Source organism: Schistocerca nitens, chromosome 9 (assembly GCF_023898315.1).
Source record: "Schistocerca nitens isolate TAMUIC-IGC-003100 chromosome 9, iqSchNite1.1, whole genome shotgun sequence".
Taxonomy (NCBI): domain Eukaryota; kingdom Metazoa; phylum Arthropoda; class Insecta; order Orthoptera; family Acrididae; genus Schistocerca; species Schistocerca nitens.
In genome coordinates, this window is record NC_064622.1 from 4,381,183 (window position 1) to 4,408,669 (window position 27,487).

A 27,487-nucleotide genomic window follows, 5' to 3' on the forward strand; every position below is an offset into this window, starting at 1 on the left:
TCTAAGTCTACAAATGCTAGAAACGTAGGTTTGCCTTTTCTTAATCTTTCTTCCAAGATAAGTCGTAAGGTCAGTATTGCCTCACGTGTTCCAACATTCCTACGGAATCCAAACTGATCTTCCCCGAGGTCAGCTTCTACCAGTTTTTCCATTCGTCTGTAAAGAATTCGTGTTAGTATTTTGCAGCTGTGACTTATTAAACTGATAGTTCGGTAATTTTCACATCTGTCAACACCTGCTTTCTTTGGGATTGGAATTATTATATTCTTCTTGAAGTCTGAGGGTATTTCGCCTGTCTCATACATCGTGCTCACCAGATGGTAGAGTTTTGTCATGACTGGCTCTCCCGAGGCCATCAGTAGTTCTAGTGGAATGTTGTCTACTCCCGGGGCCTTGTTTCGACTCAGGTCTTTCAGTGCTCTGTCAAACTCTTCACGCAGTATCTTATCTCCCATTTCATCTTCATCTACATCCTCTTCCATTTCCATAATACTGTCCTCAAGTACATCGCCCTTGTATAAACCCTCTATATACTCCTTCCACCTTTCTGCCTTCCCTTCTTTGCTTAGAACTGGGTTTCCATCTGAGCTCTTGATATTCATACAAGTGGTTCTCTTCTCTCCAAAGGTCTCTTTAATTTTCCTGTAGGCAGTATCTATCTTACCCCTAGTGAGACAAGCCTCTACATCCTTACATTTGTCCTCTAGCCATCCCTGCTTAGCTATTTTGCACTTCCTGTCGATCTCATTTTTGAGACGTTTGTATTCCTTTTTGCCTGCTTCATTTACTGCATTTTTATATTTTCTCCTTTCATCAATTAAATTCAATATTTCTTCTGTTACCCAAGGATTTCTATTAGCCCTCGTCTTTTTACCTACTTGATCGTCTGCTGCCTTCACTACTTCATCCCTCTACACTCCTGGAAATGGAAAAAAGAACACATTGACACCGGTGTGTCAGACCCACCATACTTGCTCCGGACACTGCGAGAGGGCTGTACAAGCAATGATCACACGCACGGCACAGCGGACACACCAGGAACCGCGGTGTTGGCCGTCGAATGGCGCTAGCTGCACAGCATTTGTGCACCGCCGCCGTCAGTGTCAGCCAGTTTGCCGTGGCATACGGAGCTCCATCGCAGTCTTTAACACTGGTAGCATGCCGCGACAGCGTGGACGTGAACCGTATGTGCAGTTGACGGACTTTGAGCGAGGGCGTATAGTGGGCATGCGGGAGGCCGGGTGGACATACCGCCGAATTGCTCAACACGTGGGGCGTGAGGTCTCCACAGTACATCGATGTTGTCGCCAGTGGTCGGCGGAAGGTGCACGTGCCCGTCGACCTGGGACCGGACCGCAGCGACGCACGGATGCACGCCAAGACCGTAGGATCCTACGCAGTGCCGTAGGGGACCGCACCGCCACTTCCCAGCAAATTAGGGACACTGTTGCTCCTGGGGCATCGGCGAGGACCATTTGCAACCGTCTCCATGAAGCTGGGCTACGGTCCCGCACACCGTTAGGCCGTCTTCCGCTCACGCCCCAACATCGTGCAGCCCGCCTCCAGTGGTGTCGCGACAGGCGTGAATGGAGGGACGAATGGAGATGTGTCATCTTCAGCGATGAGAGTCGCTTCTGCCTTGGTGCCAATGATGGTCGTATGCGTGTTTGGCGTGGTGCAGGTGAGCGCCACAATCAGGACTGCATACGACCGAGGCACACAGGGCCAACACCCGGCATCATGGTGTGGGGAGCGATCTACACTGGCCGTATACCACTGGTGATCGTCGAGGGGACACTGAATAGTGCACGGTACATCCAAACCGTCATCGAACCCATCGTTCTACCATTCCTAGACCGGCAAGGGAACTTGCTGTTCCAACAGGACAATGCACGTCCGCATGTATCCCGTGCCACCCAACGTGCTCTAGAAGGTGTAAGTCAACTACCCTGGCCAGCAAGATCTCCGGATCTGTCCCCCATTGAGCATGTTTGGGACTGGATGAAGCGTCGTCTCACGCGGTCTGCACGTCCAGCACGAACGCTGGTCCAACTGAGGCGCCAGGTGGAAATGGCATGGCAAGCCGTTCCACAGGACTACATCCAGCATCTCTACGATCGTCTCCATGGGAGAATAGCAGCCTGCATTGCTGCGAAAGGTGGATATACACTGTACTAGTGCCGACATTGTGCATGCTCTGTTGCCTGTGTCTATGTGCCTGTGGTTCTGTGAGTGTGATCATGTGATGTATCTGACCCCAGGAATGTGTCAATAAAGTTTCCCCTTCCTGGGACAATGAATTCACGGTGTTCTTATTTCAATTTCCAGGAGTGTAATTGTGGGTTTAGAAACTAAGCTGCCTTAGAAAGCTAGAGAACTGCTTGTTCCTGCCCCTAGGGGTAATGTTAGTGATTTCTGGAATTATGTTGATAAAGTGGAGAGGGTGAAGCCCTCAGTAGATCGTAGGAAGAATTTTGCTGACAATAATCAATCAGGGAGAGAATTTCAAGTCAGTAGGATGAACAGAACTAATTATAGTAGAAATTCAAGGAATGATTGGGTGGAGGATAGCCAGAATGGGCATGGAAATGGAAGGAGAAATTCAAGTAACAGAAATGGAGGAGATGATATTAATTCTGGACCAAACCATTTAAACTAGATAATACTCCAGTTTTGGCTCACACTAGAGCAGGGAGTGATGAAGAGCCACTTGTATATAAAAGTGCTGTAATCACAGGTAAGGGTAATGTAAATGGTAGTAGAAAGATGAGTGAAATTTCTAATTCTAGTAAGAGGTTGAAAGATGATGCAGGTAGTAAAGTTTATTCCATAAAAGGAGAGGAGGAACCTACTATAATGTGCATTGAACCAAAAGTAAGACCTACAAGCAAGTATGGGGTTCAACATTTTGTGTCGGATTCATTATGTGGCGACAATGCTTACCCAGTAGTCTGTCTCATTTTTTGTGTTTCCTGAGACAGTCAAACTCTTCTCCAATCTTATCTGTAGGTTATAAGTGAATCAGAAACATTCTATCTTCCACTTTCATGTGATTTTTGTACAGCAGGATGGTTTAGTATAGGAATATTTTAGAAAAAGTTTGTCCATATATATACATGCGGACGGATATGTGTGTGAGTGTATACCTGTCCTTTTTTCCCCCTAAGGTAAGTCCTTCCGCTCCCAGGATTGGAATGACTCCTTACCCTCTCCATTATAACCCACATCGTCTTGTCTTTCCCTCTCCTTCCCTCTTTCCTGATGAAGCAACCGTGGGTTGCGAAAGCTTGAATTTTGTGTGTGTGTTTGTGTGTCTACCAATATACCAGCACTTTCGTTTGGTATGTTACACCATGTGTATATATATATATATATATATATATATATATATATATATATATATATATATATATAAAAACAAAGATGATGTGACTTACCAAATGAAAGTGCTGGCAGGTCGACAGACACACAAACGAACACAAACATACACACAAAATTCAAGCTTTCGCAACAAACTGTTGCCTCATCAGGAAAGAGGGAAGGAGAGGGAAAGACGAAAGGATGTGGGTTTTAAGGGAGAGGGTAAGGAGTCATTCCAATCCCGGGAGCGGAAAGACTTACCTTAGGGGGAAAAAGGACAGGTATACACTCGCATATATATATATATATATATATAAAACAAAGATGATGTGACTTACCGAACGAAAGCACTGGCAGGTCGATAGACATACAAACAAACACAAACACACACTTGTGTTTGTGTTTGTGTTTGTTTGTGTGTCTATCGACCTGCCAGCACTTTCGTTCAGTAAGTCACATCATCTCTGTTTTTAGATATATTTTTCCCACGTGGAATGTTTCCCTCTATATATATATATATATATATATATATATATATATTCCATGACTTACCAAACTACCAAACGGGAAAGTGCTGGTAGACAGACACAATAAAAAACACAGAAACACACACACAGCATTTCAAGCTTTCGCAACCAACGGTTGCTTCATCAGGAAAGAGGGAAGGAGAGGGAAAGACAAAAGGATGTGGGTTTTAAGGGAGTACCTCCATTATCACAGCTGCCACCCATTCCATATCAAACGGTCCCTTCCCTACAGCCTAGGTCTTCGTGGCAAACGAATCTGCTCCAGTCCGGAATCCCTGAACCATTACACCAACAACCTGAAAACAGCTTCTGCATCCCACAAATACCCTCCCAACCTGGTACAGAAGCAAATTACCAGAGCCACTTCCTCATCCCCTCAAACCCAGAACCTCCCACAGAAGAACCCGAAAAGTGCCCCACTTGTGACAGGATACTTTCCGGGACTGGATCAGACTCTGAATGTGGCTCTCCAGCACGGATACGACTTCCTCAAATCCTGCCCCGAAATGAGATCCATCCTTTATGAAATTCTCCCCACTCCACCAAGAGTGTCTTTCCGCCGTCCACCTAACCTTCGTAACCTCTTAGTTCATCCCTATGAAATCCCCAAACCACCTTCCTCACCCTCTGGCTCCTACCCTTGTAACCACCCCCAGTGTAAAACCTGTCCCATGCACCCTCCCACCACCACCTACTCCAGTCCTGTAACCTGGAGAGTGTACACAATCAAAGGCAGAGCCATGTGTGAAAGCACCCACGTGATTTACCAACTGACTTGCCTACACTGTGAAGCTATCTATGTGGAAACGACTAGCAATAAACTGTACATTCGCATGAATGGACACAGGCAGACAGTGTTTGTTGGTAATGAGGATCACCCTGTGGCTAAACGTGCCTTGGTGCATGGCCAGCACATCTTGGCACAGTGTTACACCGTCCGGGTTATCTGGATACTTCACACTAACACCAACGTGTCAGAACTCCAGAGATGGGAACTTGCCCTTCAGTATATCCTCTCTTCCTGTTACCCACCAGGCCTCAACCTCCACTAATTTCAAGTTGCCGCCGCTCCTACCTCACCTGTCATTCAACAACATCTTTGCCTCTGTACTTCCGCCTCGACTGACATCTCTGCCCAAACTCTTTGCCTTTACATATGTCTGCTTGTGTCTCTGTATATGTGCGGATGGATATGTGTGTATGTGCGAGTGTATACCTGTCCTTTTTCCCCCCTAAGGTAAGTCTTTCCACTCCCGGGATTGGAATGACTCCTTACCCTCTCCCTTCAAACCCACATCCTTTCATCTTTCCGTTGGTTGCGGAAGCTTGAATTTTGTGTGTATGTTTGTGTGTCTATTGACCTGTCAGCGCTTTCGTTTGGTAAGTCACATCATCCTAAACAAAGATGATGTAACTTACCAAACGAAAGTGCTGGCAGGTCGATAGACTCAAAAACAAACACAAACATACACACAAAATTCAAGCTTTCGCAACAAACTGTTGCCTCATCAGGAAAGAGGGAAGGAGAGGGAAAGACGAAAGGGTTGGCAGGCTTGGGTGACCAAGAAGGCTTCCTCTAAGCGACACGTAAATAGGTTGGCATACGAGGGGGCCATCCTGGTACCCATGGCTGTTCCCTTTAATTGTTGGTATGTCTGGCTCTCAAAAGTGAAGAAGTTGTGAGTCAGGATGAAGCTGGCTAAGGTGATGAGGAAAGAGGTTTTAGGTAGGGTGGCAGGTGATCGGCGTGAAAAGAAGTGCTCCATTGGAGCGAGGCCCTGGACATGCGGGATATTTGTGTATAGGGAAGTGGCATCAATGGTTACAAGGATGGTTTCCGGGGTAACAGACTGGGTAAGGATTCCAGGCACCCGAGAAAGTGGTTGGTGTTTTTGATGAAGGATGGGAGACTGCATGTAATGGGTTGAAGGTGTTGATCTACGTAGGCAGAGATACGTTCTGTGGGGGCTTGGTAACCAGCTACAATGGGGCGGCCGGGATGTTTGGGTTTGGGAATTTTAGGAAGTAGGTAGAAGGTAGGAGTGCAAGGTGTCTGTGGGGTCAGGAGGTTGATGGAGTCAAGTGAAAGGTTTTGTAGGGGGCCTAAGGTTCTGAGGATTCCTTGAAGCTCCGCCTGGACATCAGGAATGGGATTACCTTGCCAAAATTTGTATGTAGTGTTGTCTGAAAGCTGACGCAGTCCCTCAGACACATTCTCCCGACAATCAAGTACCACGTTCGTGGAACCCTTGTCAGCCGGAAGAATGATGATGGATCGGTCAGCTTTCAGATCACGGATAGCCTGGGCTTCGGCTGTGGTGATGTTGGGAGTAGGATTAAGGTTTTTCAAGAAAGATTGAAAGGCAAGGCTGGAAGTGAGGAATTCCTGGAAGGTTTGGAGAGGGTGATTTTGAGGAAGAGGAGGTGGGTCCCGCTGTGATGGAGGACGGAACTGTTCCAGGCAGGGTTCAATTTGGATAGTGTCTTGGGGAGTTGAATCATTAGGAGTGGGATCAGGATTATTTTTCTTCGTGGCAAAGTGATATTTCCAGCAGAGACTACAAGTGTAGGACAGTAAATCTTTGACAAGGGCAGTTTGGTTGAATCTGGGAGTGGGGCTGAAGGTGAGGCCTTTGGATAGGACAGAGGTTTCGGATTGGGAGAGAGGTTTGGAGGAAAGGTTTGTAACCTCCCCCTCACTTATCGACCTTAATGACAGTGAAAAATTAAACCGCGTGTACCTAATGGGAAATTTGGGAAAGCAATCGTCACCGAAGTTAATCTGTCGGTAAAGAGGGAGAAAAGGGTTACATCTAAATGAAAGGAAAAATGCAAATGAAACTGGTGGAAATTAATTTTGAAAAGGGGTAAAGTTAATAAAGAAAGTAAATGTGCGGCCGTTATGTCAACAATTAACTAGCGGTAATTAGATATTTGAGATTTGGGGGAAATCACGGTCGCCTGTCCTAAGGACAATTACTATAGTAACTGAAAAAGAAAGGTTATTACACATATAATTAGCACTAGAAGCGTGGCAACTGAAGGTTGACACGTGTAGTGTGAAAACTGAAAGTTTGTCAGAAGTAATAAATTTCGCTACACTCTGACTTAATTTAGCAAAAGAATTAATAAAACCGGAAAATCGAAAGTTAATTTAGTGACTGAAGTTAATAGTGAGCTTTCTTTCTGAAGCACATCGAAATTCAGTAAAATACGGTTAGTCTTGGGCTACCTCAACAATCATTTCAAAAGCTACTTGACTCTACGCAATTTAGAAACAAGAGATTTAACTTTGAACTTGAATTAAATGATTCTGAATAATTAACAATAATAAAATTTAGTACGTACCAAGCTGAGCTGCAGTCACAGGTAAGCTAAAATATGCTAACAAAACTCGCACTCTTAATTTGTGCTTGTGTAATCTAACTATTGTAGCCAGCTATGCTTTAACTGCACTTGGAAACTAAAGTAATGAAATGCAATGATAGTACTTTAATGCTGGCGTCTGAATTTCAACGACACTCGGTTTCATTTCAGGAAAGGAAGGGACCCTGCTTGGTAATGCAATTGGGACAATGAGCAACAAAGGTTCATGCTGAGTTGCTGTAATTTTGCGAGGCAAATGGAACAATTTGAAAAGCTGAGGTCTGCCATACAGTTCTGAAACTTTACGTGCTTTTAGTCTTCCTTGTTAGTTGATTGAAGGTTTGAAGCCGTCGATCGAGGAGGTGGCGACAGTCACTCATTGTCGGCCGTCGCTGTTGCAGAAGCTGGATGTTGGCGCGCCTTCTTCTCAACACGGTCACCAGACGAAACGGGCTCTTGATGTGCGCCAGCTAAGGCTTCCCGTCCGCGACACCATGTCAGAAACTATCATTGCAAGTTGAGCGCAATTACATGCTGCTAAACCCCGAAAGCGCGGCAACTCGCGGGAGCGTCACACCACACACCTGCTCCACTCGCTACTCCCGCCAGACTCCAACTGCTCTGCCCGCGCTCCACGCGGCAGAGTTAACCCTACCAAAGATCCTGCACACTTTGATTCTTCACACGACCTATCGATGTAATCGTTCGATAGCAGTTTTCCCTAGGCAAGACCCAGCGTAAAAATACAAATAATATTTACGAAACAAACCAATTATATATATAGTAAACCAATTACAATATATAAAGGCACAGAAATGTCATATATTCAGGTAACAAATTAAGGAAAAAACTTACAGTACAATAGATGGAAATAGGAGGATATGCATTTCCGGCGTTACAGGTTATCTACTGAATTGGGGTGTTGTGGTTTCACATTGTGTTGGCTAGAATTTTGAGGTGTTGGGGGGAGTGGAGCTGGAAGTGGGAGATTGAGTAGATGGGAGAGACTGGGTCTGTGTGCAATGAGAGGAGGTTGAGGTTTGTTGGAAAGGTTGTGGAGGGTGAGTGAGTTGCCTTTCCGGAGGTGGGAAACCAGGAGATTGGATAGTTTTTTGAGGTGGAGGGTGGCATGCTGTTCTAATTTGCGGTTGGCCTGTAGGAGGATGCTATGAACAGCCAGTATGGATGTGGGAGAGGAAAGACTGAGGACTTTGATTAGGGATAGGAGTTGACGGGTCTGTTCATTGACTGAGTCGATGTATAGGTGAAGGATTAGGCAGGTGAGGGTATGGATTGTGCAGTTTGGAACTGGTATGGGGACTGATGGAAAGAAGGGTTGCAGCCAGAGATGGGAAGTGTGAGCCTTTGGGGGTAATGCCAAATGTCAGACAAGGCTGAGTAAATAAAATATGGGAGCATAATCTGGCTAGGGTGAAGGCATGTTTGCAGAGGGAATGTAAATAAAATTTAATGGGGTCGTTGTAGGGATGGTGTGAGGTTGACATGGTATTAGAAGGTAGAAAGGGTAACATGAGACTAAAGTGAAAATTAAAAAAAAAAAATAAAAGTATATAGGGAGAGATAAAGGTGTGAAAAAAGTCGAAAAAGTGTTGGTTTGAGATGAGCTATGTTGGGAACTTGCCCTTCAATATATCCTCTCTTCCCACTATCCACCAGGCCTCAATCTCAGCTAATTTCAAGTTGCTGCCACTCATACCTCACCTGTCATTCAACAACATCTTTGCCTCTGCACTTCCGCCTCGACTGACATCTCTGCCCAAACTCTTTGTCTTTAAATATGTCTGCTTGTGTCTGTATATGTGTGGATGTATATGTGTGTGTGTGCGAGTGTATACCTGTCCTTTTTTCCCCCAAAGGTAAGTCTTTCCACTCCCGGGATTGGAATGACTCCTTACCCTCTCCCTTAAAACCCACATCCTTTCATCTTTCCCTCTCCTTCCGTCTTTCCTGACGAAGCAACCGGGGGTTGCGAAAGCTCGAAATTTTGTGTGTGTGTTTGTGTGTTTTTTATTGTGCCTATCTACCAGCGCTTTCCCGTTTGGTAAGTCATGGAATCTTTGTATGAAAAGTGTCAGCATTATGTGGGGGAGAAGCTGCAGATTATCTGAAACTATAATTAACATCTAAAGTAATCAGCTCATTGGTGCAGCAGCAGAGGTAATATACAGTAAAAACCATCTAGGGTACTAAGTTATTAATATTAATTTATGTATAATAGAAGTGTTTCTGTTCAGTGTAGTCAGTATATCAAGATAACTATCTACCTGTAGAAGTGTGTCATAGTACAGTTTTTTCTAACATTAAGGAATTACAACTTTAAACATAGTTACCTGGAGTAATGTGTGTGGAAAGAACAAGCAAGGTTTATATGTACATCACCCCTCAGGCTAGAATCTCAAGCATTTTGATGGAATACAGTAAAATAATAGTTTTTCTAAGCAATAATTGTGTCTGATCAGTAATGAGGGTTAAGTTTGCCTTAGCATAAGGATCTTTACTGTGAAGTGCTTTTCAGTAGACTCAATTTTGCATTGGATAATCAGGGCAGGTGTTTATTTATTAGATAATGAAGCAATAATGAAACAATAAAATAATTAATAAAGTTAGGGAGCCTGTCTCTGCAGTAGGGATATTTTTTGGGAATGCACTCCACTGACTAACAAGGTAAGAAATGTAAGTAAAATAATGGAGTTGACAGACATGATTAATGAAAAAGATTACTGTGCACAAACAAATGTGGTGTAACTGTATTGAGGATCGAAATTTTGATCGAGGCAACACTTGGTATTGTGTATATTGTGCAATTCATGACACTGCAGCTGGGAATGAGAGCGTAACAGAAAGAGCAATATTTTTGTGAGGTGCAAGATAATTATAACCACCAAGGATGGAAAGCTGTATACGCTGGCACTAGAATCTTCTGTTTCTAATGAAATTCATGTGCAAAACTTATATGTTTTGTGCTGTTGAAAGCATGAAGCATATGTACAAAGATGAAAAAATGTTATCACTGTTTTATAGAAACAGTGCTCTGCAGATCACGCAAATTTAAGGAACAAATCATGATAAAAGACAACATCTGCTGCAAGGTAAGATTTACTTAAAATTTATTAAACAGAACAGCATCTTCACCATCACAGCAGTTTAAAACTACATTCAATACAGATAGTGTTGACGCCATAGAGTGCCAAGAGTACTTCACTTGCAGTACATGTCTTGCACACAGTTGATCCCATGTAGTTCAGTGGCTCCCTGTACAAGCTGCTTTAGCAGACCCTTCACAGGTAGCAGTACAGGTTTAAGTACACTGAAGCATCACGAACAGGGGCAGGAAGAAGGATGTGGTGGACCTGCAGATGAAGTGTTTTCTTGACACTAAATTTTAGCTTGATTTTATTGATTTTGGGGAAGCACTATTATACATGGCTGTAAATATCAAAGTTAAAAGAACATGGTGCATTGGCATTTACCAACAACTGCCAGGGATTAGAAGAACTGTGCTTCGATGGTTAGCATTAGTCACCAATATGAGGCTGTAAAGTGAACTTACAGGCTAGTATCACCAACATGCAACATCCACTTCTCTGCTATCGCCATCCAACCATTAAAATAAAATAAAAACGGTATGATGGTGTGCTGAAAAATAATGCCTCTGAATTTTTTTTTTCTGTTCTCAATATCAGTTGAGGTATTACATGACACATGTATTACTCAGTTGACTTTCCCACATCACTGATGAAAGCTGAAACCCTCTGCCACTATAGGTCTCAGAACTGTAGTGTTTAACATGTCAGTGTGTAATGTAACTATGTCAGTGTGTGAGGAACAGCATATTGCTATCGAATTTTTCACCACAGAAAACATGCCTCCTGTTGGAATACACTGGATGATGAAAGCTGTGTACTGTAATGTGTGACATTGGGTTGCTTGTGCTAGTAATGGAGGAAAATTCACTGTTAACCTCAACATGTGTGACAGAGCTTGGAGTAGATGACCAAGCATGGCAACTGAAGAGACTCCTCAGAATTGGGTTGATGATCTCTTCAGAGAAAATCATTGGATAACACAGACACAGACACAGCTCTCAGGTAAGTGAGGCCTATCACAAGAGTGTGTACAGGACATACTCCTGACATGAAACAGGGGATTGGACATCTGTGAACAATTTCTTTGCATTTTGGGTGTGAGGGTGATGGGTTCTTTAACAACATTGTGACAGGTGATGAAAGCTAGGTTCACCCTTTTGATCCCAAAAACAAAAAAGCATAAATGAAGTTCCACCACAAAGATCACCGATGCCAAAAAAGTTCAAGAAAATACCATCAGCAGCAAAGTCACACACAGTGTTCTGGGTGTGGTGTATTTGGAATTCATGCCTAAGAGCACCACCATAAAGCATGAATTTGAAGAGTTCATCTACATGTGGAGCACCCTCATCTTGAGGATGACAACGCTAGACCACCATGAGTGCTGCAAGAATTCGGCTCCTTGCATTCACTGTCATTGATCGTCCTCCATACAGTGTCGACTGGGCCACATCTGATTTTTATCTGGTTCCAAAACTTAAAGAATATCTTCAAGATCTTCAATTTGATAGTGATAAAGAGGTGCAAGCATAGGTGAGATTGTGGCTCTGTCAACGAAGTCAAACATTCTATAGTAACGGTATCAGAAAACTGGTCTCTTATTGGGAGAAATGTGTCCTCCACCAGGGTGACTATGGCAAGAAATAAGTATACAGGCATGGACAATAAAGATGTAGAATGTTAATAATGTTTGTTTATTTAAAAAGCTTTTAGAGATTTCTTACAGAAAATTTGGAAGTACTAGTTTTCAGTACGTCCTCATAATGCAGAGGGTAAAGGAGGAAGGAGATTCATATCCCATCAACAAGTCCACTACTGATGGAGCAGAAACTTGTATGGGGGGAATCTGATTTTGACCGTTTCATTTCAACCATCCTGACAACTGATTTAGGAAATCCACAGAAAATATATATTTGGATAACCCAGAGGAGATTTAAAACCTATGCCTCACTGATGTGAGCCCATTGTCTATTGGGACATGCCATCACAGCAACACAGATAAACAAGAAATGTGAATGAATAAACTATGTGGTAGTCAAACTGGAACGTTGTGATCCAAAATAGGTAAGAATTGGTAGGTGCAAGAATCAGATTGAAAGTGCCATGATAAACAGATGTCAACTTAAACTCCTGCTGTGATTCATAATTATCAAGATGCATAATATGAGGGATAGTCATGAAATTTTAATTATCACTGCAAAAAAAATCAATCTATGGCCAAGAAAGTAGGTGATGGTGTCAGTCCCACTCTACATATTTACTCTTCAATGTGACACATTTTTCTCCTTAATAGATGACTGACTGTAATTTGGCTTTTCATGAAACATTTCAACTAGAAAATCATCTCATTGCAGTCTTGACATGCCTGTCATACAGTGGTTTCTTCATCTGAGGAAAGGGGAAGGAGTCACTGGATGCCATATCAGGAAAATATAGTGGGTGAGGCAAAATTTTATAGGTGAAAGAATCAGTATTTTTACTGTCACTTATGCAGTACGAGCTGGGGTGTTTTTGTGGAGCAAAAAATCCACTTAGACTGCTTGGTGAAATGAAATGTCGTGTGACGAGGGCCTCCCGTCGGGTAGACCGTTCGCCTGGTGCAAGTCTTTTCGATTTGACGCCACTTCGGCGATTTGCGCGTCGATGGGGATGAAATGATGATGATTTGGACAACACAACACCCAGTCCCTGAGCGGAGAAAATCTCCGATCCAGCCGGGAATCGAACCCGGGCGCTTTGGATTGACAGTCTGTCGCGCTGACCACTCAGCTACCGGGGGCGGACTAGACTGCTTGGTGTGATGCTATGTCTTTATAGCCTCTCAGAATGTCATCAGAAGATTTCAGTATATTTGCCTGTGGTGATTCGCCCATTATCATCATAATATGTTAGCAGCACACTATACCAGTCCCAGAAAACGCTCAGAATCACCTTGCCTGATGATGGATAGGTCTTCATCCTTACTGGTTGTGGTGAATTTACATATCCCACTGCTTGCCATGCTCCTTTGTTTTATGGTCACAGTCCTACCCCCAACACTCATACACAGTGATTAGCAGGTTAAAGAAGTCATTTGGATTGGCCTGAGGCAGCTGCAACAATCATGTTGCTGCCTCAGTTGGTATTTTCGAATGGTGTGAACAGTCATAGAATCCAGCGAGCAGTGATGCAGTTCATTTTCAAAATGTCATGCAGGATGTTGAAAATTAATCCATGATTTATTTCACATTTTCCCTCTAACACATCGGTTTTGATACACCCATCTCTGAGCACCAGGGCCTCTACTTCTTTTGTGAATCCTGGTTCTTCACAGAGAAATGATCTGACACTTCATTGTTTGTCATTCAGCCTTATTTTATCATGAAGGAAGTATATGTACCACCTAACCACTGTATTACATGATGTTGTATTCCCTTGTAAACAAGAAATTAATTGTGCAACTTTATTTTGATGAGGTGATAATGAGTGTTCCACATACCAATAGTCTAACTGGAGAAATAGACCTCGTATGTAGACCCATATGCGAAGTGATCTGAAATGTGGAGGGACTGAGTGTGTATATGGGAGTGAATGTACATATGGGTAGGTGTGTGCATGTTGCAGTATGTAATACTTTAAAAAAAGAAATGTAGATAAGTGTATGTAACATAAATTGCAGACGACAGCCACGAAAACCAAATAGTTATTGTTTTAAATTATAAATAGTATTATTGAAGGTGCAGCCAGCAGGCTAGTGCTTCTTTTCTAGACAGGATATGTAAGTGTACTGACCTGTGCTTTCTGGGCCTTGTTGGCTTATTTTCTTGATGTCAGTCCTCCCATAATTATGTTAAAGTGTCAGGATTGGCGAGGAAGGGAAAGCAGTGGGCACCCATTGAGGTGAAGAAGTTAAACATTTTATAAGGGCATGATGATTTAATGCAGTAAAAAAGGCAGGCCTAGACAAGCGGCCAAAACTGAATGGACTGCTGCTCAAGAGAGCAGGAGAGGAGAGCATCCTCCAGTCAGGTTGGAAGCTGCCAGCGGAAGAGAGCAGACGGCGTATCCACTCCCGGCAGCTGGCCGCGGCTCCACCCCACGTGACCACCTCTAACCCTCCCTACTGGACATCCAAATTGTAGACGTGCAGTTCGGTAGCGTTATCTCATCAGCAACATGTGAGTTTAGCTGCTGATGGTTCAACACGTGAGTTTCAAAGTGGATCTCTCTGGTTTTATGCAACGTGACTTACATGATGAAACTAGCTGCCAGGTAGAAGGCATTGGCAAACATCAAGTGAAAAATAAAAAATCAAATTTTTATAATATAAAATCCTTTCAATAACGGTCCCCACTGTACAGTTATTTGATTTAGCAACTTAATTGTTAAATGACGACCACAATAATGTAGGAGTTAGCTTGAAAGCTTCTCACAGTTGTTCATATCAGAAACATTAAGATTATCAGTTTTTACTAACGAATTTATTAATTCACAAATCACAGGAAAGTTCTTACAGAGGTAACATATTTACTGAACAGTTTCATCATCAAACTTAGTACTATAGACATTGCATGTGCTAGGTGTTCACACAAATTTTTATGAGATTTTGATTTATAGTAGGAAACAGAGCAAAATTACATCACATGAAATTAAAATTAGCCAGGGAACAACTCTGTTTAATTGTGGGATGGCTAATAGGAAAATCAACAAAATTAGGAGAACTATTTTGCAAATATTATGTGTACTCCTGTAGGGATTCCCAAATTCCACAAAAATTTACTAAAACATGAAAATTTCTAAATTAAATAATTGACAAATTAAGAAGTTTTTGTAATGAAAGTGGGTATTTTTTACATCAGAAAAATCTGGTCTACAAAACTATAGTCCTGAATCTTGCAAATAAACTGCCTGACAAAAAAAGTAGATGGCTAAGAAGGGGAAGAGGAAATGAAACTTCACGAGCTGAGAGGGTGTGTGATGTTATTTCAGTGACTATGAAATTAAGTCAGTTATACATATAACTTGGTAGTATGAGCCCAGTATTCAGTGTCTGCTCTGGCCTGGATTCATGCACTGATTATGTTGGGAAGGGTGTCATATAGCAATTGTATAATCTCCTGAGGCAACCTGGCCCTCATCTGTTGTAACTGTCCTTGATAATTTGTATACTGGCGCTGGAATTGAGTTCACATATGATCTGGTCTCACACATCTTCTATTGGCAATGGGTTTGGGGAACTTGCTGGCCTTGGGACTAGGTAAAGATAATGTAGGTAGTTCATAGAGACATGTGCCATGTGTGGACAGGCATTGTCCTGTTGAAAAATTACTCCACAGTATCATTGCAAGAAAGGTAGGACATGAGAATACAAGATTTCCATTATGTACCGTTGTGCTATCAGAGTTACCTCAGTCACTACCAACGATGATCCAGCGCCATACCAAATGTATCCCCACACCATGGCACCAGGAGTAAAACGGTGGACAAATGAGAACTCTACACAGGTCACTGCCATATTCACCAATGATGGTCATCTGAACTAGTGTAGAACTCACCTTTCAAATTCTGTCAGGTGGTGATAACAGTGTGTTACATCAGTACACAGTACCTCTAAGTCCTTCACAGTGATCACTCAACATCTGATGGTATTCATGCCCCTTATATATCCTACCATGCCTGGTACCAACTCTAAACACAAACATCATTAATGCACTGCGTATGTTGTTCTATCTGTCATAGAAAATTGCAGCTCTAATTAATTACATACCCACCAACGGTTTGTACATGTTCAGAGTTATATTGATGTCCAATGATGTCTTCTTCGGGCTTCATTCTTTTGTCAGGTGGTGTAATCACCATATCCATACAATTATACCAACTAAAGAAAAAAATAATAATAATATCAGAAACAGAACAAGAACAGGTAGGATCGTGTTACCAAACATTAAGAAGCCCATCCCTGATAATGCAACAGTGGTGGATTAGTTCTGTTAGCAGCATAAGTTGATTGGTCTCAGTTAGCCATCTCAGTGAAACAATCTATGGTGGTCAAGAGTCGGTATTTGAGCAAGCTTTCATGCCTCAGATGACTTCAATAGTGAAGTGTTGTATCACAGAAAGAACTTCTTTACTGTGGCACATAGGGACTGATGACCTTAGCAGTTAAGTCCCATAAGATTTCACACACATTTTGAACATATTGTGTCACAAAAATTTTGTAAATGACACTTTGAGTGTAATAATGGTATGAAACTGTAAAGTGATTTTCAGTTTACTGCATCTCAGATCTTAGAAACTTTGTGTGTTTATTATATGTCACCTGCATGGGATGGCAAGTGTGATTTTACCAGGACTATCAACTTCATGCCGAGAAAACTTATACTGAACTCATCTGCAGATAGATTTCAGTTCTGCAGTGCCAGATGAAAAACACTTGCAACTGCCCTGTAAAGAGTTCTAGCAAGCCTAGATTTACTTTAGAGGAGGCTGAGCAGATACAACACACACAGAATATTAGAACAATTTATTAAAGTTTGAACAATCTGGAATACTTAACTTGGAAACAATCCCTGTCCACAGGTATGATAAATGTATTTGTTATTGTCTCTGCACTGTATAACTTACCACTTGATACAATACAGAATGATAGTCATCTCTCAATGCACAGTTGACTATAAACTTCAATACAGTTCTGACTTCTACTACAAACCACATTACTGGATCTGACTAAGACGATGATGCAATCATAAGCAACGATTGTGAGTGGGGTGAGCAGCTCTGTGCTCTCTAACATAAGTAATCTTACGGCAGTAGCAGCTTATGGAACCTCTTGTGGTTATGTCTACACCAATGTCTATCATTCATTGCTGCATCAGACAGCAACTGTCCTTACTTGTGGCTCTGTCACGAGCTACCAACTTTGACAAAAGGCCTCATTCTTTGGACGACACTGCTTTTGTCCCCCACAAAGCTCTGCACCTTCATTGTGTAGTGCTGTGTCATGGGATGATGGTGGTGAGGGAGGCCTAAATGGGGACATAGATGAGGGGATGGGGAGTGTAATGATGACCGACGGCAGCTCCCTGTCCGCACCCTAGTATCCACATTTCAAGTGACTAGGAACACCAGTTGAAAAACTGGCCACAGGGTGCATGCCTACATCTAGTGATGCAGACACTGGGGTCAGGTTGGCTGCAAATGGAACTCCAGGAGCATTGTGATGGTTGTCTGGGAACAGCGCCTCCACTGAGATTGGCTTAGGCTGCAGGACTGGCATGGACGTCAGCAATCGCGTGATGTCTGTCTCTGTCGGCACCACTCTGGACAACACCTAGTGCGATGGGTGGAGAGATGGAGTATGACTGCTGCTCTAGACACCATTGGCATGCTGAGCCTCTGGGCAAACCTTGTGCCATAGAATCAGTGACATAAGAGTGAGACAGCTGGTTCTGGTGACACCGATGCAGACCAGGGGAGCTGGAACGATGTAAGAGGAACAACACAAGACTTGTGTGATGACACCATGCTCTAAACAATGTTTCTTGCCAAAAACTTTACAGATAATGTTGATCTGTGTGTGAAACTTGGTCTGACCCAGTGGAATGACCAGTTTCTGAGGTGGCTGCAGAAGATGCAACAGGGTACAGTGATGCTGACTGGGTAATAATTCTACTGGCGACTTTCCATCATGGGGCAAGAAACAGTAGGAGGGAAGAAAAATTTTTAAGACTTGCTCTCATGCATTGGAGGAAAGGTGTTTCTCCATGTGACTTTTGAATCTTCAAATGAACTGTTCAGCTTTGCTGTTATACTAAGGGTGAAAAGGTGCAGTACGCACAGGGTGTATGCTGTTGTCAGCACAGAAGTGTTGAAAATTGGCTGACATGAATTGCTGTCTGTTTTCTGAGAGAAGGATGTCAGGAAGAAGAAAAAATAGAAGACAAAGCCAATACAGTACTGGTGCATGTCATGTAGACGACAAAAGGAATTTTACTGCATGCATCTACCAGCAACAACACTTGTATGATCCTGAATGGACCCACAAGATCAATATGGATGTGTTGGCATGGTCTGAATAGACAGGGCCACTGAAAAAAAAAACATTGTGGCAGTGCGGACTGATACTCTGCACAAACATTACAGTAAGAGGTCATTTGCTGACTCTGGGTGTCCTTGCCATGCCAAATTCAATGAAGTTGACACAACAAAGGCAGGTCTTTCCACTGGAGGGAGTGAGGGACCACAAGCCATGCATCGTCATTCTCTGGATGCAACAGCAGAATACCTGTCCATGCACATTGTGTGTAACAATGTGAATAGTAAGATGCAGGACTGGATGGGGAATGTCTTTCAAACTACATGACCATCCCATGATGGAAAAGGCAGCTCACTGGTTCCATGAAAATAGGCTGTCATTAAATAAAAATAATACTGAACACATCCTCTTTTCCCTTAGAGATATTAATGATGGACCTAATGAACTCAGACATTCAGTAAAATTGCTAGGCATTTATCTTGATACCAAATTGTGCTGGAATACCCACACAGAAAAGCTGTGCAGTAAGTTGGCAAGAGTTCTATATCTCCTTAGGAAACTGAAGGATTGTGTCAGTAAGGAGTGCATACTTATGGCATTGTTGTTGTTGTTGTGGTCTTCAGTCCTGAGATTGGTTTGATGCAGCTCTCCATGCTACTCTATCCTGTGCAAGCTTCTTCATCTCCCAGTACTTACTGCACCCTACATCCTTCTGAATCTGCTTAGTGTATTCATCTCTTTGTCTCCCTCTATGATTTTTACCTTCCACGCTGCCCTACAATGCTAAATTTGTGATTCCTTGATGCCTCAAAACATGTCCTACCAACTGATCCCTTCTTCTAGTCAAGTTGTGCCACAAACTTCTCTTTTCCCCAATCCTATTCAATACCTCCTCATTAGTTACGTGATCTACCCACTTTATCTTCAGCATTCTTCTGTAGCACCACATTTCGAAAGCTTCTATTCTCTTCTTGTCCAAACAAGTTATCGTCCATGTTTCACTTCCATACATGGCTACACTCCATACAAATACTTTCAGAAACGACTTCCTGACACTTATACTCGATGTTAACAAATTTCTCTTCTTCAGAAACGATTTCCTTGCCATTGCCAGTCTACATTTTATATCCTCTCTACTTCGACCATCATCAGTTATTTTACTCCTAAATAGCAAAACTCCTTTATTACTTTAAGTGTCTCATTTCCTAATCTAATTCCCTCAGCATCACCCGATTTAATTTGACTACATTCCATTATCCTCGTTTTGCTTTGGTTGATGTTCATCTTATACCCTCCTTTCAAGACACTGTCCATTCCGTTCAGCTGCTCTTACAAGTCCTTTGCTGTCTCTGACAGAATTACAATGTCATCGGCGAACCTCAAAGTTTTTACTTCTTCTCCATGAATTTTAATACCTACTGCGAATTTTTCTTTTGTTTCCTTTACTGCTTGCTCAATATACAGATTTAATAACATCGGGGAGAGGCTACAACCCTGTCTCACTCCTTTCCCAACCACTGCCCCTCGACTCTTATAACTGCCATCTGGTTTCTGTACAAATTGTAAATAGCCTTTTGCTCCCTGTATTTTACCCCTGCCACCTTCAGAATTTGAAAGAGAGTATTCCAGTTAACATTGTCAAAAGCTTTCTCTAAGTCTACAAATGCTAGAAATGTAGGTTTGCCTTTTCTTAATCTTTCTTCTAAGATAAGTCGTAAAGTTAGTATTGCCTCACATGTTCCAACATTTCTACGGAATCCAAACTGATCTTCCCCGAGGTCCGCTTCTACCAGTTTTTCCATTCGTCTGTAAAGAATTCGAGTTAGTATTTTGCAGCTGTGACTTATTAAACTGATAGTTCAGTAATTTTCACATCTGTCAACACCTGCTTTCTTTGGGATTGGAATTATTATATTCTTCTTGAAGTCTGAGGGTATTTCGCCTGTCTGATACATCTTGCTCACCAGATGGTAGAGTTTTGTCATGACTGGCTCTCCCAAGGCCATCAGTAGTTCTAATGGAATGTTGTCTACTCCGGGGGCCTTGTTTCGTGTCAGGTCTTTCAATGCTCTGTCAAACTCTTCAAGCAGTATCTTATCTCCCATTTCGTCTTCATCTACATCCTCTTCCATTTCCATAATATTGTCCTCAAGTACATCGCCCTTGTATAAACCCTCTATATACTCCTTCCACCTTTCTGCCTTCCCTTCTTTGCTTAGAACTGGGTTGCTATCTGAGCTCTTGATATTCATACAAGTGGTTCTCTTTTCTCCAAAGGTCTCTTTAATTTTCCTGTAGGCAGTATCTATCTTACCCCTAGTGAGACAAGCCTGTACATCCTTACATTTGTCCTCTAGCCATCCCTGCTTAGCAATTTTGCACTTCCTGTCGATCTCATTTTTGAGACGTTTGTATTCCTTTTTGCCTGCTTCATTTACTGCATTTTTATATTTTCTCCTTTCATCAATTAAATTCAATATTTCTTTTGTTACCCAAGGATTTCTACTAGCCCTTGTCTTTTTACCTACTTGATCCTCTAATGCCTTCACTACTTCATCCCTCAAAGCTAACCATTCTTCTTCTACTGTATTTCTTTCCCCCATTCCTGTCAATTGTTCCCTTATGCTCTCCCTGAAACTCTCTACAACCTCTGGTTCTTTCAGTTTATCCAGGTCCCATCTCCTTAAATTCCCACCTTTTTGCAGTTTCTTCAGTTTCAATCTGCAGTTCATAACCAATAGATTGTGGTCAGAATCCACATCTGCCCCTGGAAATGTCTTACAATTTAAAACCTGGTTCCTAAATCTCTGTCTTACCGTTATATAATATATCTGATACCTTTTAGTATCTCCAGGATTCTTCCAGGTATACAACCTTCTGTTATGATTCTTGAACCAAGTGTTAGCTATGATTAAGTTATGCTCTGTGCAAAATTCTACAAGGCCGCTCCCTCTTTCATTTCTTCCCCCCAATCCATATTCACCTACCATGTTTCCTTCTCTCCCTTTTCCTACTGACAAATTCCGGTCACCCATGACTATTAAATTTTCGTCTCCCTTCACTACCTGAATAATTTCTTTTATCTCGTCATACATTTCATCTATTTCTTCATCAGCTGCAGAGCTAGTTGGCATATAAACTTGTACTACTGTAGTAGGCATGGGCTTTGTGTATATCTTGGCCACAATAATGTGTTCACTATGCTGTTTGTAGTAGCTAACCTGCACTCCTATTTTTTTATTCATTATTAAACCTACTCCTGCATTACCCCTATTTGATTTTGTATTTATAACCCTGTAATCACCAGACCAAAAGTCTTGTTCCTCCTGCCACCGAACTTCACTAATTCCCACTATATCTAACTTTAACCTATCCATTTCCCTTTTTAAATTTTCTAACCTACCTGCCCGATTAAGGGATCAGACATTCCACGCTCCGATCCGTAGAACGCCAGTTTTCTTTCTCCTGATAACGACGTCCTCTTGAGTAGTCCCCGCCCGGAGATCCGAATGGGGGACTATTTTACCTCCGGAATATTTTACCCAAGAGGAGCCATCATCATTTAATCATACAGTAAAGCTGCATGTCCTCAGGAAAAAATCCGGCTGTAGTTTCCCCTTGCTTTCAGCCGTTCGCAGTACCGGCACAGCAAGGCCGTTTTGGTTAATGTTTCAAGGCCAGATCAGTCAATCATCCAGACTGTTGCCCCTGCAACTACTGAAAAGGCTGCTGCCCCTCTTCAGGAACCACATGTTTGTTTGGCCTCTCAACAGATACCCCTCCGTTGTGGTTGCACCTACGGTACGGCCATCTGTATTGCTGTGGCACGCAAGCCTCCCCACCAACGGCAAGGTCCATGGTTCATGGCATACCATGCCTTTTTTCATACTCATCTGCATTATGGAATACTTCTTTGGGGAAACTCTGCTGGGGCAAAAGATGTTTTCCTCTGGCAGAAGAAAGCCATTAGATGTATTTTTGGTGTGAGCAATTTAACTTCTTGCAGACAGTACTTCATTGAGCACAAAATTCTTACAGTTCCCAGTCTATACATACTTAAAGCACTTATGCATGCCAAAGAGAATGCCCACATGTATGAAAGCAAGTCAGATGTGCACTCATATGAAACCAGAAATAGGAACTTATTAGATATTCCTTGGACACGTTTGAGTAAAATCCAAAATAATTTTTTACATACTGGCAAAACATTTTACAACAATACATCACATGGAATGAGGGAATTGCATGAGAATAGATTTAAACTGGTGGTAGAGACATGGTTGAAAGAGAAAGCATTCTATAGCATAAGTGAATTCCTACATAATGAAAAAAATATGATTCTCTATTATTATAAATGTGAATGTGATCAAACAAACTGTAATTTATGATACGAATATAATAGAAGGAAACATTCCACGTGGGAAAAAATATATCTAAAAACAAAGATGATGTGACTTACCAAACGAAAGTGCTGGCACGTCGATACACACACAAACAAACACAAACATACACACAAAATTCAAGCTTTCGCAACAAACTGTTGCCTCATCAGGAAAGAGGGAAGGAGAGGGAAAGACAAAAGGATGTGGGTTTTAAGGGAGAGGGTAAGGAGTCATTCCAATCCCGGGAGCGGAAAGACTTACCTTAGGGGGAAAAAAGGACGGGTATACACTTGCACACACACACATATCCATCCACACATATACAGACACAAGCAGACATATTTGAAGACAAAGATATATTTTAGTCTTCAAATATGTCTGCTTGTGTCTGTATATGTGTGGATGGATATGTGTGTGTGTGCGAGTGTATACCCGTCCTTTTTTCCCCCCTAAGGTAAGTCTTTCCGCTCCCGGGATTGGAATGACTCCTTACCCTCTCCCTTAAAACCCACATCCTTTCGTCTTTCCCTCTCCTTCCTCTTTCCTGATGAGGCAACAGTTTGTTGCGAAAGCTTGAATTTTGTGTGTATGTTTGTGTTTGATTGTGTGTCTATCGATGTGCCAGTGCTTTCGTTTGGTAAGTCACATCATCTTTGTTTTTAGATAAACTGTAATTTATGTCATACAACCATACTGACCTTTTGTATAATCATATACCATATGTTAACTTTTGTGTAATAATTTGTACCACAATCTGTATAACTATGTAACTACTGACCTTATGTATAATCATTTGTATAACCATCTGACGATGCCTATACAACACAACAGTTGTCTACAGGCAAGTAAATATGAAATACACCTATTGCAGCGCTAACTGAGGAGCTGGATCACTAGTAGTTGCTCCAGCAATACAACTAAAACCAAGAGGAAAAGTTTGAAGAAGTCCAAAATCCTGAGAATCAAACTGATAACATTACTCTTCAGATAAATTTGACACTGTGTCATTACCAACCGGAAACTGAGGCAATAAGTCAGCATTCGAATGTTGTGCAATGGGCCTGTAAAACAACTCATATTGATAATTAGACAATAACAGAGGCCAACACTCCAATTTTTGAGCTGTCTGCAGTAGGAAGGCTTGAAAGGCTTGAACAAAGTTGTTAAAGGCCAATGATCTGTAATAAAATAAAACTTACAACTGTACAGATATTGGTGGAATTTGGTGAAACCATAGATAATGGTGAGCATTTCTTTCTCAAGTTGACTATAGCTGCACTGTGCTTTGTTGAGAGTTTTTGAGCAAAAGCAATAGGTCAGTCAGAAGAACTAACTCTTTGAGAGGACACAGCTCCAGTCCTGTGAGAAAATGCACCCACAGCTAACATAATAGGCTTAGCTGTATCAAAATGAATCGGACAACAACAACAACTTAACAATGCATCCTGTAGCTTCTGAAATGCATCCCAACATTCTCGGGACCACACAAAAGGAATACCTTTCCAGTGCAGGTGGTTCAATGGAAGCAGCAATTTGCACAGAGTTTGCAATAAGTTTACTGTAATATGTGAGCTTGCCCATGACAGCCTGTAGCTCTTTGATGTTACAGGGTGATGGAAGATCTTTAATTGCAGATGAGTGCAAATAAGTATGATGAATACTCTGTGCATTTATAAATATTCAAGTTCTTCGTGGAGGAAGGAGAAAAGCTCCTTGTTTAAACTAGCCACAGGAAGAACTTTAAACAATCATTCTAAATTTGCCAAATGTCCAGCAGGCTTGCAACCCATAACAACAATATTGTCCAGATAGTTTGTATACGAATGAGGTATGGCTGTTAATTGTTCCAGGAAATATTAAAAAATAGCAGAAGCTGAAGCACTTCCGGGCGGTAATCTTTGAAACAGGGAGATTCCCAGATGAGTGTTGATCCCAAAATACTGCTTGGACTGCTCATCCAGTGGTAACTGTAAGTATGCCCAAGTAAGTCAATCTAGAATCTGCCCTGTCGCAATCTGTCCATTAATTCCTCTGGTCTTTGAGAGGAAACGAATCAATGATAATTGGTGAGTTTGCTGTTGCTTTGAAATCAGCACACAAATGTAAGCTTCCTGATAGATTTTTGAGAATGACCAAGGTGGATACCCACTGTCTTGCAGAAATGGATTGTATTGCCCCATTGACTGTCCATTGTTGCAGTTCCCAAGCAACGTGCACCTAAAATCTTTAGCCCTTCCTAAATGTGGTTCAAAATGATCACTGTAATTGTTGCACAACTCAGAAACATTGGTATGAGGCACTGAAGCACTGATTTGTAGCACATAGATTTGTGAGCACAGGTTGAATAAATCAAACAAGTCTAAACCAAAAATGTTTTCACTGTTTTCAGAATATCTGCAGCTGGTGTGTGCTTGGTGCAAAGTTGTAAGATGAACTAAAAATTAAAAAATCACATGTGAGTGTAGGGCACTGAGTGGAGGCTGTGGACATAATACTATATAGCTATGAATCTTTTGAGGCCCAGTGGTTTCTGCCTCAAACCATCTTTTTATTGATTTTGTTTTGAAGTGTCAGTACCTTCAGCATGAAACCACTACTGCTATTGCAAAACAGACACACGTAGCGGTATACTGAAGTACTTTTACGAATGTAGTGTATTGTATTAGTGTCTTGCAGTTTTCAAAGCAACAGTCAACGACGACCTGTGGTATGTGATTGTAGGAGATTCTGATATTTCTTTTTATATTCATCACACTAAGATCATTGACATTTAAAGTTAAGTACATCTACAGCTGTGTACAAATTACCATTTGTACTTCTGCTTTTATAAGTGGTTTCAAAATGAAACCACTGGGACAGTAGAGCCTTTTGATATAAATTTGTTAAATTTTAGGCCCATTTTTGCTTGTTATTTAGGAATATGTTTGTTTTAGGCATTAAGAGTTCATGGTAATTTCGAGATGTGGTATTGAGTGTAGGAAGCACATGAAATTGCTTTCAAATATATCACATGAAATGATGGTTAGTTGAAAACTGCATGTCCCAGTGGTTCCAAAGTGAACTCGCCTTAAAATAATTGACTGTTTATTTTTTACCCATTTATTCTTGTATTCATTCCTTACTATGATAGCAGAGATTAATTTTGTGAAAAATTTTGAAATTATATTTTGTTTTTCATATTGTTGGGACTCAAATGATTAAAGCTGGCACCTGCTATGTGAAGCTGTCTGAGGATATTGTGTCTCCAAGTAGTATTACCTATTAGGTGATACTTGCACAAGAAAGTCTGCTGCAAAGCCACTTGAAGTAGAGTCAGGTTATCAATAATGTTGCAACATCTTCTGAACACACCTTGTGTCTGATTAAGAAGCTGTATAGTTTATAAGAGTGTAGTAGTGTAGTTGCCCATCTGCACCAAGGTCCTTCTCTGAGCAGCTGCCCAAGGCAACACTATGGTAGCCACTCAGCTCATATGGTCACTCCCATGTTTTTGGAGGTGAATAAAAATTTCATCTCTTGACTCAGGATATTGTTCTTCCCCATATACGAGGATAAAAAGATTAAGGAAGACTGAATAAGTCTGATGAAGTGCCACAGCATGCTGTAATGGATTTTATTGGGGACATGTCATGTTCTTTGATGAAGCCAAATCCTGTTTGTAGAGGAAGGGCAGCTATAAACTTCATTATTCATGGAACTAAAATCCTAACTGTCTTTCTGACAGTCACTCAGCATTGATGAAAAACATGATCCTGTCAGGCAGTGGCTGTTATTTGACTGAAATTCTCTACCATGCTCTGTGACAGTGTCTTCCTGGTAGGTCAAGAGATTCTGTCTTCATTACTGCATTGATACAGAATATCCCACCTGTTTCCAAAATCTTACTGATGGCTTCTTACAAATGAGTAGGTTTTGAGATGCAGTTGACTGAGGTTAGAAGCCATTGCCAAGATTTCTTTTTTGTGTCATTAACTATCCAATGTTTTTCTCCTTAAAATTCTACAGTTTGTGGTTTCTTGTCACAAAATCTGTTCTTGAACCTCTGCAGAGTAACATGCCTATCCCTCATTGCAGAATGATTCACATCACTCCTCCAAGTGTCAGGATATCTTCAAAACCATTCTGAAGACTTTGGCATGAATACATCTGTGGCAAGGTGGATCATGCTGATGTTGCACACCCCATCGATTAATGCAGGCTCCCTGTTCCTTAAAAACAGTCAGGTTGCTCTACAGCATTCAGTTTGCCTTAGGGATACATATCTTGGTTGACTTTTATTTCCAAGGGTGATTAGGGTTTAATGTCCTTTTGATTTCAAGTAATTAGACAGTAGTACATGCTCAGATTTCGGGAGGATGAGGAAGTAAATCAGCTGTGTCCGTTTCAAAGGAATCATCCCAACATTTACATTAAAATATATAGGGGAACGATGGAAAACATAATCTCAATGGCTGGACAGGGATTTAAACCACCATCCTCATGGAGACAAGTCCAGCACAGGAACTATTGTGTCACCTTGCTCAGCAGCTTTCATCACACAGCTTTGTCTTGTAATTATATCCACATCAAAAAGTGGTCACTGAAGTGCAGCACATTGACTGCTTTCCACTGGGTAGTGTGTGCAAAGGCTAAAGAGGGTGAAGACAAATCAGAGAGCAGGACAGTCATATACCAGAGCTGAAATGAGTACTCTACCCTGTGTCCAGTCCAAACTTATGTTCCCTCCAACAC